We start from the raw sequence: 20709 nt of genomic DNA, 5'->3' as shown, positions 1-20709 counted from the left end.
ATGTTAATTCTTTATCCTGTGAATAACTAGTAAAGATTTTCTCCTACTCTATAGGTTTTCTCTTGATTCTGATAGTTATTTCTTTTGCTGTGCAGAAGCTTTTTAATTTGATTTAATCCCATTTTTCAACTCTTGTTCTTGTTTTCTGAGCAATTGCAGTTCTATTCAGAAAGGTGTTACCTATATACCTGTACCTTCAAGAGTTTTTCCTATGTTTTCGCTAGCAGTTTCAAAGTTTCTAGTCTTAACTTTTTTTTTGACTTTCTTTTTTTTATTATATTCTCATTGTACTGGGGAGTACATTATGACATTTACAAAAGTTCTTACAATATATCATAGTTGAATTCACCCCCTCCATCATTCTCCCTTACCCCGCTTCCCCAAAAGTTTCTAGTCTTTTTTTTTTTTAATTTTATTATTCATATGTGCATACAGGCTTGGGTCATTTCTCACCCCTGCCCCCACCCCCTACTTTACCACTCACTGCGCCCCTCCCTCTCCCCCCCACCCCCTCAATACCCAGCAGAAACTATTTTGCCCTTATTTCTAATTTTGTTGAAGAGAGAATATAAGCAATAATAGGAAGGAACAAGGGTTTTTGCTGGTTGAGATAAGGATAGCTATACAGGGAGTTGACTCACATTGATTTCCTGTGCGTGTGTATTACCTTCTAGGTTAATTCTTTTTGATCTAACCTTTTCTCTAGTTCCTGGTCCCCTTTTCCTATTGGCCTCAGTTGCTTTTAAGGTATCTGCTTTAGTTTCTCTGCGTTAAGGGCAACAAATGCTAGCTAGTTTTTTAGGTGTCTTACCTATCCTCACCCCTCCCTTGTGTGCTCTCGCTTTTATCATGTGCTCAAAGTCCAGTCCCCTTGTTGTGTTTGCCCTTGATCTAATATCCACATATGAGAGAGAACATATGATTTTTGGTCTTTTGGGCCAGGCTAACCTCACTCAGAATGATGTTCTCCAATTCCATCCATTTACCAGTTTCTAGTCGTACATTAAGATCTTTGATCCATTTGGAATTGATTTTTTTTTTTTTTTGTGGTACTGGGGTTTGAACTCAGGACCTCACACTTGCTAGGCAGGCGCTCTACTGCTTAAGCCACTCTGACAGCTCTTGGAATTGATTTTTGTTCAGGGTGAGAGATAGGGGTCTAGTTTCAGTCTTCTACATGTGAATATGCAGTTTTCACAACACTATTTGTTGAAGAGATTTTATCTGTTCTCCAACGTAGGTTTTTGACACCTACGTTGTGTTGATATTTCACGTTTGTGAAATATCAGATGACTGTATCTTATTTCTGAATCTTCTATTCCATTGATCCACCTGTCTTGCACTGATTATTTTTGATCTTGCTTTATGCCCAAGCTGTCCTGAACCATACTCCTCCTATTTGTGCTTCCCCGCATAGCTAGGATGACAGGCATGTCACTGTGCCCAGTCATTGGTTGAGATGGGCGTTTCACAAACTTTTTCCTTGGGCTGGCCTTGAGCCATGATTCTCCTGATCTTAACCTCCTTAAGTAGGTAGTATTAACAGCTGAGTCATTGCACCCAGTGTGTTTTAATAATATTTTACAGATTCTAGTGTGATGTCTTTTCATGTTAACTGTTTTTGTGTCCAAAAACCCAAGCTAAGCTGGCAGAATGACTCAAGTGGTAGACAGCCTGCCTAGCAAGTCTGAGACCCTGAGTTCAAGCCCCAGTAATGCCAAAAAAAAAAAGTGTAACAAAAACCCCAAGCTAACATTACTTTTCAGTACAAACAAACCAGCTTTCCAATTCTCTTCCATCTTGGCTAAATTGACAAGCCTTACTTACAGTGCTGTCTTTCTCTTATTCTCTCTACCTCTCCTTTGCCCTCTCCTAACAGCCACTATTTTTTCCGTAGCTTATATATTTGTTAACATTCTGTTTTTAATTAACTGTTCTTTTATCAAATTATAAGAGAAATAAACATTGTCCACTGCCTATCTCCCAAGGGAACCACTTTAACAATTTTGGTGCATTTGCTTTCTTGAAAAGTGACATTTCACTATAATTTTAAAACATTTCTTGTTATAAAAGGAAGACATGCACATTGAAGAAATCTGTCAAATGTTCTTTATACTTTTTTTTTTTTAGTCAAGACTATCACTATATAGCCCAGCTGACCTCACTTTCATGATGTAGTACAGGCTGGTCTTGAACTCACAATCCTCCTGCCTCATCCTCCTGAATGCTTGGATTACAAAGTGCATCACCACACTGAGATCTTGATAAAGTAGTTGAGTTTTTCAAGATAGGATGTCTGAAAAATGCTGGGATCTGAGGAAAGCAGAGCAAAATGGACTGGAGATGTAGCTTAAGATTATTTTGGAGATGGGGTCTCGAGAACTATCTTCTGATCTCAACCTCCCAAATGGCAATTTCAGCCTCCCAAATGGCTAGGATTACAGATGTGAGCTACCCACCACCCGATATATTATTTATTTACTTCTTTATTTACTTAAATTTTAAGGGGTTGGTACAGGGGTTTGAACTCAGGGCCTACACCTTAAGCCACTCCACCAGCACTGTTTTTGTGATGGTTTTTTTCAAAATAGGGTCTCAAGAACTATTTGCCAGGGCTGGCTTCAAACCGCAGTCCTCCTGATCTCCTCCTCTTCCTCAGTAGCTAGGATTACAGGTGGGAGCCACTGACACCTGGTGCATATTTATATCTTTAATAAATACTATGCAGCTATTAAAATGGATGAGACTAAATAAATAAGGTTAAATTTATATTTTAATTTGTGAAAATCTATATGTACTGAGATAAAAAGACTTCCAAGATGTGGTATAAAAATGGAAAAGGTAAATTACAAAGCTACATGTAAGAGCTGAGGGTGTAGCTCAAGGTTAGAGTACTTGCCTAGCATGCATAACATCCTGGAGTCAATCTCCAGCACTGCAAAAAGAAAAAATATATACTTACAGTAGGATCACACGTATAAATATAAGAGAGGTAAATGCACACAGTGCACATGCATATGTACACAATACTCTGTCCCTTCTGAGACAGAAGTTGCTTCCAGTGCAGCTCTGTTGTTATAGCTTGTCTTCCCCTCTTAACATAATAAAACTCTATTCATGTATTACTTCCATAGTATTGAAAAGTAAAACTGTACAATGTACTTCATTAATTGTTATAGAACATAATATTTTTAAATACCACTCTTTAGATGAAAAAGATATATTTATTCTAAAGTATTTAGATAATACAGAAAAGTATAATTAAGAAAAATCACCAGAGAGCCTCTCTCCCCTGGAGGAATTACTCTATTATACTTACAAACCCACAGTCCCACCTCCTCCTTATTCAGCTCCATCCTGAGAGAACCTGTAATTTGAAAATCTGCTATGAAAAAAAAAAATGTTAAGGGCACGTTGATAAAAAAGCACAAAGACAGAGCTGGGAGTGCAGAGTTCTGTGTGGGACACTTGCTATTCCTGTGGACTCCACGGAGTTTTCACCCTGTGCTCTGAAAGCAAACAGCACAGGCTGGCCCCTGCCTGGAGCTTGTCAAACTGGGATGTCTGGTAGCCCTTTCCAAGTCCAACTTGGCCTCCTCTGCAGTGCAAAACTTCTGCCTGCTGCTCTCATCTAACATTGTCCTTCTTTTCCCTAGGCTTAAGGTTCTCCAACTAAGTCAGACATTTGTCACCTTACCTGACATTTCATTAAAATGACTGTCAATTCATGGAAGTCACCATGTATAGCAAGTACTAGGAAGTAAAACAAAATGGCAACACTTGTCCCTGAACAAATAGACCAGGACTTACATGTTCTCAATCAGCAGCACACTGAAGAAGGGTCAACAGACTCTGTAAGTATTCAAAATCTCTTTGAAAAGCTTCTTTAGAAATTGCCTTCACTAGCAATAAAGGAAATGCAAATTAAAACCACACTAAGATTCCACCTCACCCCTGTTAGAATAGCCATCATTAGCAACACCACGAACAACAGGTGTTGGCGAGGATGTGGGGAAAAAGGAACCCTTTTACACTGTTGGTGGGAATGTAAACTAGTACAACCACTCTGGAAAAAAATTTGGAGGCTACTTAAAACACTAAACATTGATCTACCATTTGATCCAGCAATACCACTCTTGGGGATATACCCAAAAGACTGTGACACAGGTTACTCCAGAGGCACCTGCACACCCATGTTTATTGCGGCACTATTCACAATAGCCAAGTTATGGAAACAGCCAGGATGCCCCACCACTGACAAATGGATTAAGAAAATGTGGTATCTATACACAATGGAATTTTATGCAGCCATGAAGAAGAACGAAATGTTATCATTTGCTGGTAAATGGATGGAATTGGAGAACATCATTCTGAGTGAGGTTAGCCTGGCCCAAAAGACCAAAAATCATATGTTCTCCCGCATATGTGGACATTAGATCAAGGGCAAACACAACAAGGGGATTGGACTTTGAGCACATGATAAAAGCGAGAGCACACAAGGGAGGGGTGAGGATAGGTAAGACACCTAAAAAATTAGCTAGCATTTGTTGCCCTTAACGCAGAGAAACTAAAGCAGATACCTTAAAAGCAACTGAGGCCAATAGGAAAAGGGGACCAAGAACTAAAGAAAAGGCTAAATCAAAAAGAATTAACCTAGAAGGCAACACACACGTACAGGAAATTAATGTGAGTCAACTCCCTGTACAGCTATCCTTATCTCAACCAGCAAAAACCCTTGTTCCTTCCTATTATGGCTTATACTCTCTCTACAACAAAATTAGAAATAAGGGCAAAATAGTTTCTGCTGGGTATTGAGGGGGTAGGGGGGAGAGGGAGGGGCGGAGTGGGTGGTAAGGTAGGGGGTGGGGGCAGGGGTGAGAAATGACCCAAGCCTTGTATGCATATATGAATAATAAAACAATTAAAAAAATAAAAAAAGCTAAAACCACCATCAAAAAAAAAAAAAAAAAAGTGCCTTCAGCAATTGGATCTCCTAACTGGTGACAAGCCTTTACCTTTTAACAGTAGGTTTTATTTCCAAAAGTGCCTAACAGGAGTGGATTCAGAGGTGGGGTAACAGGGCTGAGGGCTGGTATACAGTTAGACTGAGTTTGGCCCATTGAGGTTGAGGGGACACCAGTACAGCCACATCTGTTTAGACCAGTGTGCATTTTAAGTAGTTGTGCCAGTCTGATAGATCGGTGCTTGTGCTGTATCAGTTATAAAATAATTTGAGGACTGGGCGCCTCGTTCAAGTGGAAGAACACTTCCCTAACATGCAGAAGACCCTGGGTTCAACCCCAGTACACCCCCCCCACACACACGCACACAAAGAATAACTTAAATTTCATCCCTTCTAGGGGGCTTATCTACCCTCCCACTTCCATTAGCTACCCCCAAAATCATAGCCACTGAGTCAAAGAAGAAAAAAAAAACAACATACAATTCCAGCATCCAGAGAGGCAAGAACAGAGACAAAACAGTCTTTTTTTTAGCCATACTGGGGATTGAACTCAGGGCCTCAAGGTTCAGCACTGTGCCAGTTGATCAACGCCCCAGTCCAAATTGTCTTCATTCCATAGAAATACCAGGCTCCCTCTAGAAAAGACCATGAATATAGTACAGGTGGAGGGTGATCTTTTTAAAAACATTGTCAAAGGCTACTAGAGTGGTTCAAGCCTGCCTAGCAAGCTTGAGACCGTGAGTTCAAACTGTAGTAACCACCAAAAGAAGAAAAAAAAAAAATTGTTCAGGCTGGCCCAGGGGCTCATACCTGTAATTCTAGAGGTGGAGACCAAGATGATCATGGTTTGAAGCCAGTCTAGGGAAACAGTTTGTGAGACTCCATCTCAACTAATACAAAGCTAAGCATGGTAGGTAGCACATGCCTGTCGTCCCTGATTGTTTCAAGGGAAACAAAAATAGGAGGATCCCTGTTCAGGCCAGCAGGGGCATTTTAAAAAGAGACCCTGTTAGAAATAGATAATCAATTGATAAATAAAAAAACTGTGAAGAAATCTCTTGTAAGCAACCCCTAAACATAATCTGTATGAAGGAATTTCTTTCATGGTAGGAGACGCAGGCATCTGTTTCTCCTAACAAAGTTTCATTAATTCTTAGCTGGGTGGGGCTCTAAGAACAGAGTCAGATCAATGTTAGGAGTTAGGCTTTTGTTACCAGCAACTCCTTCCCACTGCATCAGTGCATCACTTCTTCCCTCTACCTCCCTTAAACTTGGCAGTGTGAGCTTATAGTCCCTCTCACCCAGCAGTAAAGGTCACTTCCTCCCAGTGGACACCCGGCTTGTCCATTTAACTCAGACTGACATGTTGTCTTCTGTGATACAAGCAAAGCCTTGAAACACACCTGTGCATTTCACTTGACCCCTTGTCTCTCTTGCCCTGCTACAATGTTTACTGTTTATGCAACCAGAAACTCAGGGATGGTCCATGTCGGCTTAATAATGCCATTAAGGACTGGGATTCTCTGTTTTTCCTCTTGCATAGTGGCTTATTGTTCCGTGCATGTAAGCTCAATAGTTGCAAAATGACTGCTGTTGTCCAAGAATCACATGCAAATTCAAGGCAGAGAGAAAGGGGAAGGGGATGATCAACCACTGCTTCTTATGTATTAAGAAAGCAAAAGGTCCTCAGAATCTTTAGACATCCCATTGGTAAGAAATGCAACACACATCCCACACACTACTAGTTGAAAGGGCAGCTGGAAAACTGACTATCCAGTGGAAGAGGATGAGGTTGTCATGATTGGTTTTAAAACATGACCAAGCTGGGGACATTGACACCTGAGAAAAATCAGGTTTCTGTAAGTAGAAAGAAGAGAGGAGCTGACTCTGGGCATTGCCTTAGCTGCCCTTAGATCGCAGGTCTTCTCAACAGAAAACAGAAAGCAATGAACTAGGACTTTTACCTTCTTTTGTAGGGAGCAGGGCAGCCTGAACTTCAAGCATCTGCATAAGCAATGGCCACTACCCACCCCAAAATTTCTAAACAGATTATTTCAGGGAGTGCCCAGAGCCCTTGAAACCCATCTACAGATGAGGACATGAACGCGACCTATCACAAGTCAACTCTGCCTTCAATCTGGTCCACAGCATCTGGCTTCTGGGCGCAGTTCTGCCTTTCCAAATTTAGTGATGCCGTGGGTCTGCTGGCTGCCGATTCGGCATGGAGTCCCACCTTTCCTTCTCTCTCTCATTAACCGAGCTGGCAATTGAAGAACTTTGACAGTGTCTAAAATAAGAAGAAAAATGGAATTTTCATTATTTTTATAGTTTGTTATGTTGACAATAAAAAGACAAAACATTAAAAACTCACTTTCCAGCCAGGCAACAGTAGCTCATGCTTATAATCCTAGCTACTCAGGAAGCAGAAATCAGGAGGATCATGGTTCAAAGCCAGCCTGGGCAAGTAGTTTGTAAGACCCTTTCTCAAAAAACCCATCATACAAAAGGGCTGGCAGAGTGGCTTAAGGCCTGAGTTCAAACCCCAGTACTGCAAAAAAAAAAAAAAAATGCTGGCTTCCTGTTTATAATCTGAAATCAGGGTCATGTGAGTCATCAAATGACAAGAGGGAAAGATCACGTCATTAAATAATACATGGTTTCTTTTAGAAATTCTGAAAAGGGGAAATGACAAAGTTAAGTACAAACTCCATATTCTAACAAGAAAAAGCAGAGCTCACAATAATGTTGAAAATCATATCTACTCAATAAAAGCCATACTGTATCTGCTTTGATTAGGATGATGACATTGATAATAATTTGCAGAAATCAGTACCCTTACTTTGCAGTCACACTTGGTGATGATGTGAGACAAATTTCTGGTAACAGAATGATGATTTCAAATTCATTCTCAGGCAGAGAAAAAGGCACATAAAGAGAATTAAACAAAAAAAAATGTGGGGAAAATACAAATACAATTTTTTTCTGACTAGAGTAGAATAATTTGCCTTTCAATTTTATTTCCTCCTTGTTCCGTGAAGCACTATCATGTGCAACTTCATGCTTTTAAAAAAAAAAAAATCAACTTGTGGTTCAACTCATCTTATTTCTTCTCTTAATGAGACATTCTCCACAGCTCCTTCGCTTGGTCTCTGCAGGATTCTGCACTTTGCACTGGTTTTGATTTCATGAAGACCTGAATCATTCTGGAAGCAGTTAGGAAACGTCTCCCGTAGAGTAACAGCCTAAGGCAGATACAGGAATTAACTCAAAGGAGAGGCGAGCCCTAAGCAGCCTTGTCTCAGGCTCACATCCATCCTATCCACATGATTTCCTGGATCATCAATATGCCTCACCCTTGGCCCACAGTTTGGCCGGGCCTGTGGCAAGCAGAGCTTTGGTTCCATGGAGAGAGGGTGCTAAGGTTTCAGACTGATGGCTGTGAGGTCCTATTTCCTCCCTGTCTGAGCCTAGGCAGCTGAAGCCGGTGCTAGCTGGATTGCAACCCCTTACTTAGTCACCTTATCATTTCCTCCTAGTTCAGCCTCCAGCTCAAGTCCAACTGTCCTAATTTGCTCCTGAGCACTAGTGGAATTGATATGAAAAACCCCAACCTTTTTAATGCTCCATAGGATAAATGTCTGTATCCCAGAGAGGACAGGATAGAAATTTCTCCCTGAACATAACCAAAAGCATAATGACTTCTCTATTTTTCTTTTTTTTTTTTTGTCCCACATATGCTTTCTTTATGCCCTCTTTCTATACCAATTTATTTCTAGCAGAAACCTGGCATCCTAGTAATCTAAAAGCTATTTTACTCTAGTATTAAAGATGTCCTGTATAATAGAACCCGTAGTTCATTTCACGAAAATTTATTTCCATACATATGAACTGACAATTTCAAAGACTCCAATGCATATAAAACTAATAAACCCAAACACTGCTTAATAGCACAAGCATAGTGAAATCTACAAATTGAAATCACTGTTGCAGCCCAAATATATTCATATATTAAAACCAGATGGCTTTCCTAACCAAATAAATATTTGCCCTGCAGGGAACAGCCTTAGTACAGGTGTGGGGTATACTACACAGGCAAGTTCAATTGTTCTTAGGACTCCTGGATTAAGATTTGGGTCTATGGAACTATGCAGGCAGGATAGACCAGAATTAGCAAGATTTAGAATAACCAAAAATGGCTCAGGCAGGAAAGGCCCCGCCAAAGAAGGGGGAGTGAGACCAATAACAGTTGAGCACCTAATATTTTTCAAGTGTTTACTACTTGCTTCATATATGTCAGTTTACTTAATCTCATGTTTAGTATGAGGGAAGAGGTTTCTTTTCTTACAGATGGAGAAACTGAGTTTTATGGGAACTCCTAGAAGTCTGGGGCCTACAAATGGCCTGATAGCAAAGATCCTGTTTATTGCATTTACCATTGTATTTCCATCATTTTGCACTATGCTGACTACACAGAAGGCATTTAACAAATACTTGTTACATAAACAGCCCTCTCTATCTGTTTTCCCAATGGGGACCTCTCGGAGCAGATGGTACTGAACTTTAAGACGACGTTAACTAATTAAGGGCGCTCTCTGTTTCCTTTGAGGCAGGGGATCATCCATAAGCCTCCAGTTCCCAGATACAAATCAGGACCACATGCTCTGGGCACATCCGTGGCTCAGTCCTTGTATTCACATGCAGAAGAGGTTCTGGGGTCAGGTTCCCAGCCTACAGTTGGTATTGTGATCTCCCTTCATCAGTTTTCTCTAACCTGGGCCAGCGCGTGACAGCTCAGATCGTTCCTCCATCTGTCTTACCGCCCTCCCCCACTAGGTATCTTAAAATAATGCTGTCCCTTGTCTTCACAAACATTTAATAAGGGCACTTAGAACAAATGCAGATTCCCCAAAGGGATTATAGTCCTACTAATTTTGATTTTACCTCTACATTAGTCAAATTCATTCCTTCTGGGCTGAGATTTATGTGTATTTCTCAATTGCTATAACAAAACAGAATTTGTGTGTGTGGGGGGGAGGGTACTGGAGTTTGAACTCAGGGCCTACACCTTGAGCCACTCCACCAGCCCTTCTTTTGTAATGGGTTTTTTTCAAGATAGGGTCTCACAAACTATTTGCCCAGGCTGGCTTTGAACCAAGATCTTCCTAATCTCTGCTTCCTGAGTCACTAGGATTACAGGCATGCTCCACAGCACCCAGCCAAAGCAGAATATTTTTATTTTCTGTTCTGATTTATTCAATTATACCTCTTGCAACTAGAAAAAAAGCAAAGATTGCTTTTTTTTTTTTTGAGAAGTTGAAGCAACTGTGCAGAACTACCAATTTCTTTAGAACTAATGGAGTGTGTATATATATATTTTTTTTTTTTTTCTTTTTTGGCAGTACTAGGGTTTGAACTCAGGTGCTCTACCACTTGTGCCACTCCACTATGCTTCTCTTCTTTTCTTTCTTTTTTTTTTTTTTTTTGCATGGGTTTGAAATCAAGGTCTATACCTTGAGCCACTCCACCCTTTTTTGTGATGAGTTTTTTCAAGATAGGCTCTCATGAACTATTTGCCTACTTTGGCTTTGAACCACAATCCTCCTGATCTCTGCTTCCTGACTAGCTAGGATTATAGGTGTGAGCTACCCACACCCAGCTGTGTTGATTATTTTCAAGATAGAGCCTCACCGAACTATTTCCCCAAACTGCTTTGAACCATGATCCCCCTCATCTCTGCCTCCCAGGTACCTGGGATTACGGGTGTGAACCACTAGCCTCCTGCATAATGATATATTTTTTTAATTACTCCTTCCTCACCCACCCATATACCTCGATACTTTCACCTCCCACTCAGTCCTTACAGTATTTTATAGCATATGTTTAACTTTTGTGTTATTTTTTCTTTATTTTTTGGGGGGTGGTGGTGGTACTGGGGTTTGCTCTCAAAGCAGTTTTACCACACTCACTATTACTCTTGCTCTCTTTCTGTCTCAGTCTGTCTGTATAAGTATCTCTCTCTCTGTGTTGCTCTCATGTGTGTGACATAAATATATATGTATATTAAAAATGGAAGCCATTTTGTGTGTGTACATATATAAAACATATATGTGTGTGTATACACTCAATTTTCCTTACAATATTTGAAAATAAATGTTAGCTACTAAATGTTTATAAACCTACCCTTAAATAATTCAGTATGGCTTCTTTTAAAAGAGACATTCCTGCTGAGTACCAGTGGCTCACACCTATAATCCTAGCTACTCAGGAGGCAGAGATCAGGAGGATTTCAGTTCAAAGCCAGCACAGGCAAACAGTTCAGCAAGTCCTTATCTTGAAAAATCCCATCACAAAAAAGGGCTGGTGGAGTGGCTCAAGGTGTGGACCCTGAGTTCAAACCCCAGCACCACAAGAGAAAAAAAAAAAAAGGGAGAGAAATTCCCTTCCATATCCATGACATAATTTCCAAAACCAGCAACTTAATGTTGATAGAGTTGACTTCTGTTCAAAAGCCAGTACTGACAAAACACTGACGCAACTGATGTAATACAAAATTTATATTGCATCAAATTGACTTACTTTTTAAAAATGGAGGCAACTGTGACAAGATACCCAATGAAATAACTGCCCTACATCTTATCTCCTTGTGAATTTTTCTTCCCATAATTTTGGGCAGGTACTAGTTTACAACAGTTTTTAGACTCAGGAATTTTTGAACACTTGAGAAATACAAGTTCCTTGTATCAATGGCTTCTTCTATTTTTTTCCTGAAAGTTTGGCTCAATAAAGCTGTGAGTTCAGATATCCTACATATAGGAGAGAGAAGAAAGTGCCTTAGAGAGTAGTGGGAACAAATAGTAGCTTCTCTCCACCCTAGAAGATTGTTGGCTTAGCAGAGACCCCTACTCCAGTCTTTGGCCCATCCACTGGGCTGGGTACCAGGCCTGGGCCCACCCTCCTCATAGAGCCAGCCAGTTCCTAATGTCCTCTGTCGTCTATACTTTCCAAGGCACAACCATTAACTACATAATCAAGACAAAAATGTGTTGTTCAGTTGCTCTTTGGTATTAAAAAAAAAATAGTGGTCTAGTGTTTGGGGAAAGAATGTGATACTTAACTGTAAATTTGAGTCTTCAGGTTAAAACGAATGCCCCTAAAGAATTTGTAAATTCAGTCTGCTTTGGAGATTTCTCCCCGGCTTCTGTGAGGACACTGATAACTAGAAGGGTAGGATCAGGGTAGGATCACTTGCTTTTCTCCCCTCCTGGGTCAGGCAGCATTCTAGACTGATTTATCTGTCTCAATATTCTCCCCATTACTATTCGCTATCCACACTGTCTCCAGGATTTTTTTTTTTAAACAGCTGTGTTTTATATCTTCTGAGTTTTCCAAGGTTCTAGTAAAAAAGAATCATGGAGACTCTATGCTAAATACTCCCAGCCACCCCAGCTGCCCTGGCCACTTAACTGGGGAAATTATGGATTATGTTTTGAGTGTTTACTGTGCACTTGGGGTAGCGGGGCATGGTGGTGCAAGTCTGTAATCCCAGCTACTTGGGAGGTAGACACAGGAGAATTGGCAGGGAGCAGCAAGCTGGTTCCAGTTAGCAAGGTTCTACCTCAAAAACAAAAGGCCCAGGGGTGTAGCTTAAGTGGTAAAGCACTTGGCTCAAATGCATGAGGCCCTGGTTCCATCTAGTTTTTTTTTAAAGTGACCATGCACTTGGTGTTTACAAATCAGCCCTAATTTTTTTGTTTTTGTTTTCTTGAGAAAAGGTCTAGCTTTCTTCCCCAGACTTGATCTCCAACTCATGATTTTCCTGCCACCACACTCGGGGCACGGGCTCAGGGCCTTGCGCTAGGCGAGCACTCTATCACTGAGCCACATCCCCACTCTTCATTCTAATTTGTACATCACAGTTTGCAGATGGTCCAAAGCAGTCAACTAGTCTGCCCAAGGTCACACAGGACCTACATCTGCCTCGCTCTGGTACCCACATTGTCCCCTTTTAACTTGTGCTGTGGTATTCTATGCTCTCTCCTCCTAGACATCCCCACCTGAAAACAACTTTTTTTTTTTTTTTTTGAGCAGAGTCCTGATCCTCCTGCTTCAGCTCCTGAGTGCTGGGATTACAGGTGTTCATGACCATAACTGGCTTGGAAAACTCCTTGCTTACCACAATGCCTCTCAAACATTAGAGCCTCTGTCAAATGGCCTCGACTTCTCCAAAAACTATTAACTCTTTCCTCTCTGTTTCTGAAGGATACAGAACAGATTTCTGCTATAGCACTTACAGTACCATATGGTGATAACCCATTAAGTGACTCTCTTCCTTCATTCAAACGACAGCTCCCTAATGAAAGGAGTCTTTTATTAACTTTGTGTTCCCAGAGACACACTGAGGTTTCAGTACTACTTCAAAAATTATTTTTTTTTTTTGTGATTGGAGCTTGATCTCAGGGCTTCAGGCTTGCTAGGGAGGCACTCCACCACTTGAGCCATTCTGCCAGCTCTTTTTTGTGTTGTATTTTTGAAATAGGGTCTCTAGAACTATTTGCCCAGGCTGGCTTCAAACTATGATCCTCCTGATTGCTGCCTCCCAAGTAGCTAGGATTACAGGTGTGAGTCACCAGCGTCTGGTCCAGAAAAGTTATTTTCATTCTATTTCAGTGCTAGAGATTGAACCCAGGGCCTCATGCACACGAGGCAAGCATCTCATCTCTGAGCTCCATGCCAGCCCGTAACTTATTTATTGTATCACTTTTATATAATGTAAAATCTTTAAAACTATTTGCTGCTGGCAGAGTAGCTCAAGTGGTAGAGCATCTGCCCAGGAAGCATGAGGCCCTGAGTTTAAAACTATTTGTCATAGGTATTTAAATACAGCATCAAAACATATTCAGCCAATAAGAAGCCCATATGTGGCATTTCCTCAGGGAAGTATCACAAGAGATGTCAAACCATACAAGAATTGTATTGTAGACAGGACATAGGGTAAGAATAATTTTCTCCCTCCTTAGAACTTGGAAATAAAAAGAAACAAATGCCTCCAGAGAAGTAGACTAGGAAAATCAGAAGGGGATCAGTCAGAACCACCCTCCTGCCTCAGGCTCACTCTGAACTTCAGGTGTACATATGCAGCCTCCTGCCTGACGTGAACATATTCGAGTCTCACAGGCTGCCACACCGAGCAGGCCACCACTGAAGTCCTTTGTCTGCATTTCTTCCTATATCCTCTGTTCTCCTTGGTGACACTACTACCGGATCTGGGACTTGGGACTCACTCATGAATTTCTAATCAGGCAAGAAATTCTCATCTTACTACCATAATATTCTCAACTCCCAGGTGGAAGGGGATGCATGATCACTCAGGAGACCTACAGAGTGACCAAGTAAGAGACGTCATGAAAGCCTTGTATACACAGTCATACCCCAAAGATAAATAGTTGAGGAGACACCATACAGAAGCTTCCCAGCTAAAGTCTGCCAATATGTCTGCCATTGTGGTTATTCCTCTTATACTGTATCTTGTAGATAGCTTGGTATATAAGGAAGTTTGGAAGTGGAGCTGAATGTCAAGAGCCCACCACCACTACTGTGAAAGCCCCTTGAACTGAAAAGGACCACCCAAGTCACAGTGGTTTGTCAGATTGCATGAAAGGATCCCAAAGAGCTGCTCTACGAAATTCACCTGTTAGCTCCTCGGAATCACTGAACATGGTTTAGCACTTGCCATAAATCGTTCCAAGAAAGAGGAGGTGTCTCCTCCGGTCTCCTGAGCTATGACCAAAGAGTAATAAAGAGTCCAGGGGAAAAACCTGCCTTATAATTACACAAATTATAAAAATACAGACGTTGAGGCGTCTGTAGCTTTTATGGGTCCCAACATATCATTAGCTACCTGAGGAATAATGTTCTGTACAACTTAATATGACAAAGAGACGCTACAGCTCAGAACAGCTCAAAGAACTGAATCACCAATATTTGGCTTTAAAGTGAGTTACTTTGCTTCTAGTGGATTCATTCTCCATAAGGGATCATTGTGCTAAACTGTAATCATGATCCTAACATTTCTCCCAACCTCAGGCTTTTCTGCAGTGTGACCTTGCCACAGCCCCTCAATAGGTTTGAATAAAAGAATAAAACAGAACTGATGCCACATTAGTTCCTGGCCAGGGCCTCCTGGTATAGCAGTCTCTACCTCTTCTTTGAAATGGTTGTTTTTTAACACACTTTCAAGCTTTGAGAAATTCATGCCATGTAGAGAGGCTGTGTACCAGTGCACACCTCCAGATGACTTCCCAGCCAGCAGCACAAATGGCAGTCACATGATGCACCATCGTGGATGTCCAGCCCAATCAAGCCTTCAGATGAAACCAACCCCAGCCACCAAATGAAAACGATGAGTGAGGATTCAACAGGGCCCAGGCCAGTCACAGGAACATGAGCAGCAGGTTAGTTTTGCTGTAACCAAGTACCACAAACTGTGCGACTTGAAAGGACATTTCATTCTCTCACAGTTTGAGAAGCTAGAAGTCTGGCATCAAGTTGTTGGCACGGCCCTCTCTGAAGGCTCTAGAGGAGGATCCTTCCAGCTTCTGATAGCCTCAAGCATTCCTTGGCTCGTGCCAACTTAATTCCACCCTCTCTCTGCCTTCATCTGGCCTTCTTCCATCTGTCTTGGTGTTCAGATTCCTTCTTCTTATAAGGATACCAATCATAGTGGATTAAGGTTCACTCTTATGATTTTTTTTATTTTTGCAGTACTAGGGTTTTGAACTCAGGGCCCCAATGCTTGCTAAGCTAGTATTCTGCCACTTCAGCCACTCCCCCAGCCCTTTTTTGTGTTGGGTATTTTCAAGATAGGGTCTTACAAACTGTTTCCCTGGGCTGGCTTTGAACTGTGATCCTCCTGATCTGTGCCTTGGAGTAGCTAGGATTACAGGGGTGAGTCACCTGTGCCTGGCTCAAAGACCCTATTTCTGAATAAAATCACATTTTCAAATATTGGGGGTTAAACTTCAACATAACATTCTTAGGGACTCAATTCAATTCATAAAGAGAAGTAATAACAAATTGTTATCTCTTCATTTTGGAGGAGTTTTCTATGTAGCAATAGAATCTGGGAACACTGATAGACATTCCTTCAATGTATACCTAGTTAGGCCAAAAAAATAAACTGAATGTGTAAGGAAAGGAAGCCAGTCTACGATTAAAAAGTGGATACACAGATAATAGAAATGTACTGCTTAAAATGTAGCGTTAATATAGTTTTAAAAGGTGTTTTTAAATTCAAGATCTGTATTGTAAGTCTATTCTATAGAAAGAATAATAGAGCCAGAGGATTTGTTCTGTTCCTGAACCCACTGTATGGTCTGGCAAATCAGTCCCTCTGTGTATTAGCTCATCTATTCAACAGCATTTATTAGAATTCTACATATATTTGACCTGGAAGAGGACTCAGGTGCATATAACCCACATCCTCTGGTTTACGATCAGGAAGCTGAGCCCTGGGTCTTCCCAGTCATAAACTGGTTACATCTGAATCATATTCATTTGTAAAATGATGCATTTGCAACAAACTTACTCAGAGGTTCTTTTCCAGGTGTTAAACTGATTCTCATTCAAAAGCTGTGAATCTGTATTTTACCCACTGTAAATTAAAGAAAATTATTTGATTCGGCTGAATGCATTTCTGAGACTCAGAAATTATGACTGCAAAATTATGTCACCATAATTTCCTTCACTTTGATGCTTATGTGAATAAATCCAGTGAATAGGAAGTTTCATCTTACCATCAAAGGTTAAATGAATTTTTTTGTGCTTTCAGTTTTCATGACTTTGAGGATCCCATTTTTACTAATCTTAATAATGTCTGTATATCTTTAAAAGCCCCCAGAATACCTGTTCATGGCAAAGTTGAGTCACAGAGCTCATTTGTAAAGAGCCCAGCCCTGGAAAGCATACTTGTTGCCTGTTTTTGTGTTTGTTTTGCTTTGCTGCTGTTTTGCAGAATTGGAGGTCTCTAGCATGCTAGGAAGTACACTGGTACATTACCACTGAGCTACATCCTCAGACCTTTCTTTTTTTCTTTTTTCTTTTGGCAGTACTCAGGCTTAAACTTAGGGCCTACATCTTAAGCCACTCCACCAGCCCTATTTTGTGATCTCATGAACTATTTTCTCTGGTTGGCATTGAACTGCAAATTCTCCTGATCTCTGCCTCCTGAGTAGCTAGGATTACAGGTGCGAGCCACAGATGCCCAGCCTCAGATCTTTTCATTTCTTACTTTGAAACAGGGTCCCACTAAGTTGCTCAGGCTGGCCTCATGCTCCATCCACCTGCCTCAGCCTCTCAAATAGCTTGGATTGCAGACATGCACCACCACACCTGGCTTATTGCCTGATATAACAACAACACAAAAAAAAAGTGAGACTAACATATAAAACTGAAAAAGAGGGGAGTGTTACTTATCTATAATTTTGTTGGAAAATTAGAAGAACTTTCAAATGTTGTATGGATAAGTGTTGGGATTGTTTGTTTGAAACATGTGATTTGTTCTCCAAGGATACTCTGGTACCGGAGTAGAAGACGTTAATGATCTGTAGAAACATTTATGTGAAGGAATTGCTTTTAGAAATGAAAGACACATTGTATAAGACACAAGTTAAGTAATGATACAAAGCATGTACTGGGTAAAAAGGTATTTTTATAGTGTGTCATTAGATAGGTAGCTGAGCTCAACATCCAAGCTTTAAGACTATATGTTCTGCCATGATAGTAAAACCAGATAATATGAATCGAAATGAAAAAGACAAATACAAGAATGTGTTTGCTCCATAATCAGGGCACAAAAGCTATCATTGTTGGCTGTTAACATGGAGTCTCTAAGTACCCAGATCAGGAGTGCACAGGGAAATGTAAAGACCATGTCTTTGTTCCCAGGCAGAGTCCAGCTTCATCTTCTTTGTTCCCAAATCCTTATAAACTGCCTTTTTATAGCACTTGGCCCCATCTGTGGGAGTTCTTTGTTTATAGTTTATCTCCCTGTCTTGGCTATGAGTCTGTAGGAGACAGACTGTCTTCACTCTCTTCATTTACCTGGGATCTGCCCATGCCTTGGGTACAGAAGGTGACCAACCAACCATCTCTCTCCAGTCCTTGGACTGGCATGAGTGAAGGTGCTGGGGGTATGCAGACATGAGTAGTAGCCAAAATCAGGCAAGTTTGGGACAGTTTTCTCCCAGGTAGCTACCAGGAGTCAGCCAGTGTGCTATTTATCCATACCCCTCCCTATGTACCCCTCTCTTCAGCACAGGAAGTTTCCAGCCTCTATACTGCCTGGTGAGACTATGGTTACAAATTGCAGCTTGGTCCTCAGTCTCCAGGCAGCTAGTCCCACCACCACCTGCTGCTTATTCAGAATGCAAGCAGAGACAGCCTCTCATGGTTCGCCTCAGTCTCAGAATCGCTAATGCTGTCACTTTAGCGAAATCGGGAGCATGACTCACACATAGCAATGATGAAAGAGAGGGAAGTAGTCTCGAGAAAGACCATTTTGAAAGCAGAGACCTTCTTGGAACTCTGTTTAGGCACATCATTCATGTGGCCCCACCAGGTGCCACCTGACAAGGGCCCCATTTCCCCTGAGGGACAGCTTCATTCCCCCTCTATGAGCTGCAATATCTGATCTCTGGGGAAGAGCCCCCAGGTCCTGATGTCTGTTCAGGGTTCCCTGGAGCAGAGTCAGCCAGGTGCCAGGTACATGGGGTTTGGGCATGAGCACAAGAGTCCACTGGACAGTTACATTTTTTTTGTTTTGTTTTTTGTGTGGGAGTAGGGTTTGAACTCAGGACTTCACACTTGCAAAGCAGGTACTCTACCACTTGAGCCACACCTTCAGACCATTTTTGCTCCAGTTATTTTGGAGATTGGGTCTCCTGAACTATTTGCCTTGACTCGCCTTGAATGGTGGTCCTCCCTCCCAATGTCAGTCAACCTGACACTAGGATTACAGGTGTGAGCTGTCAGTAGCGCCCTGCAACAGTTATGTTGTAAGGTGACACTGGAGTTTGTTGAGTGAGATCCCTCACAAGAGCTCCTGCCAAAGTCTGAGCTGTTTGCATTGTGACTGCCTTCTCAGTTGTACTAGAAGCTTCTTTGTGAATTGTCTCTTCCTCCTGATCATTTCTATCCACGAATAAATGGGAGCCCGGTTCTACCTTTCAAACATTTTGGGTTCCACAAAATGCATGGCTTGCTACCAGGAGGTGACTCCTACATATCATATCATGTTTTGTGGGGGACACTTTTTTCCCTGGCTTGTTTCCTTTGCCAGGCCATCTAGAGGGCCTGAAGTGACAAGTAGCTTCTGAGACTCACAGAAGACTTTCCACTTTCCAAAGGGGTTTCACTGGACCCAATCAGGAGAATAAGCACCACCCCTACACTTGCCTTATTGGCAGCTGAAACTGTCTGATGAGCCCTACTTTTCTGAGAAGGAGGAGAAATGGGGAAAGAGCTGTCTCTGGCTCCACCTCAAGAACAAGGGGCTGAGAAGAATGGAGCTCTGGAGCTCTCCTCCACCAGCCTTGACTGAGAACTTCAACGAGAGCAGACTCGCCGCAGTATGAGTGTCAGCGCCTCTGTGTGTGGGCTGGGCACTCTCACCAATTATTCACGATCACACCTTGCAACAACCTTACCAAGAGGGTGTTGTCCCCGATGCACAGGTGGGAAAGTGGTGGCTCAGATTCTCTAACTCCTCCAACCAGGCAGCCACCAAGTGAGGCTTGAAGCCTTAGATTCAATTAAGAGAATACTGTAATTATTTATGTTTCATTTGATTATGCCACAAAACTCCCTTCTCCTGCGGTCCTTCTAGAATACTGTTTATACAGAAGCCTCACAAATGCAAAGCATTAGAGAATCTGGTTGCACTTTGCCTGGCAACCTTATTGGGTCAGAGTTCAAGATAGCATGTGGTCTGTGGACCAGGGTCCAAAAAATGTTCCGATCTGCCACACATGGTAGCCCATGCCGGCCTATAATCCCAGCTACTCTGGAGGCAGAGGTAGGAGGATGGAGGTGCAAAGCCAGCTGGGCAAAAGCACAAGACCCTATCTAAAAAAATTTTTAAAGGCAAAGAACTAGGGAAGAGGCAAAAGTGATAGAGTGCCTGCCTAGCAAGAACAAGACCCTGAGTTCAATCCCTAGTCCTCAGTACCTCCAAAAAAAGGTGTCAATTTGTCAAGGGATAAATACAAACACTGAGATTAGCCATTTGGAAACAAGACACGGCTTTTTAGCCTTGGCATTTTGAGTCATATGATTCTCTGTCATGAACACCCTCAGTTATTTAGCAGCAAACTGATCTCTAGGCATTAGAAATCAGCAACTTCCTTTCCCCAAGCTGGGACAACCAAAAGCATCTCCAAACATTTGCAGATGTCCCCAGAGGGGAGGGACAAAATAAAGAGAATCATAATTGAAAGCTATGTTATCCTAGCTACTCCAGAGGCAGAAATCAGGAGGATTGCAGTTCGAGGCCTGCCCAGGCAACAAAAGCAAGACCTGATCTCAAAAATACCCAATGCAAAAAAGGACTGGTGGAGTGGCTCAAGTGATAGAGAACCTGCCTAGCAAGCATGAGGTCCTGAATTTAAACCCCAGTATAGAAAAAAAAAAAAAGCAATTTGAGAGAAAAATTTTATATCTGTTTCATCTAATAATAATAATAATAATGAATT

The 20709-nt window shown here is 41.6% G+C and overlaps 1 long non-coding RNA gene across 2 annotated transcripts in view; it reads right to left on the bottom strand.

Moving 5' to 3' along the window:
* Positions 1 to 547: 547 nt before the first annotated feature.
* The window catches only part of LOC141418895 (uncharacterized), a 36770-nt gene continuing 16608 nt past the window's right edge, over positions 548 to 20709 (bottom strand). For both annotated transcript variants that reach the window (XR_012443564.1, XR_012443562.1), the window contains one exon: positions 548 to 7250. This is a non-coding gene — a long non-coding RNA (uncharacterized lncRNA). The remainder of the gene's footprint in view (positions 7251 to 20709) is intronic.

This window comes from Castor canadensis, chromosome 2 (assembly GCF_047511655.1).
Source record: "Castor canadensis chromosome 2, mCasCan1.hap1v2, whole genome shotgun sequence".
Classification (NCBI taxonomy): domain Eukaryota; kingdom Metazoa; phylum Chordata; class Mammalia; order Rodentia; family Castoridae; genus Castor; species Castor canadensis.
This window is presented reverse-complemented; position numbering and strand designations above follow the sequence as displayed.